The 404-nt window shown below is 32.4% G+C and overlaps 1 protein-coding gene across 1 annotated transcript in view; it reads left to right on the top strand.

Annotated features, from left to right (window-relative positions):
- The window catches only part of nhlrc2 (NHL repeat containing 2), a 23220-nt gene that overhangs the window by 12043 nt on the left and 10773 nt on the right, over positions 1 to 404 (top strand). The window lies entirely within an intron of this gene.

A 404-nucleotide genomic window follows, 5' to 3' on the forward strand; every position in this document is an offset into this window, starting at 1 on the left:
ACAGCTGTTGATGAAAGGTAATTAACTGTCTTATACAGCTGTTGATGTAAGGTAATTAACTGCCTTATACAGCTGTTGATGTAAGGTAATTAACTGTCTTATACAGCTGTTGATGTAAGGTAATTAACTGCCTTATACAGCTGTTGATGTAAGGTAATTAACTGTCTTATACAGCTGTTGATGAAAGGTAATTAACTGTCTTATACAGCTGTTGATATAAGGTAATTAACTGTCTTATACAGCTGTTGATGAGATGTAATTAACTGCCTTATACAGCTGTTCATGTAAGGTAATTAACTGTCTTATACAGCTTTTGATGAAAGGTAATTAACTGTCTTATACAGCTGTTGATATAAGGTAATTAACTGTCTTATACAGCTGTTGATGAAATGTAATTAACTGTC

This window comes from Nematolebias whitei, chromosome 17 (assembly GCF_014905685.2).
Source record: "Nematolebias whitei isolate Nwh7 chromosome 17, NemWhi1, whole genome shotgun sequence".
NCBI classification, from domain to species: domain Eukaryota; kingdom Metazoa; phylum Chordata; class Actinopteri; order Cyprinodontiformes; family Rivulidae; genus Nematolebias; species Nematolebias whitei.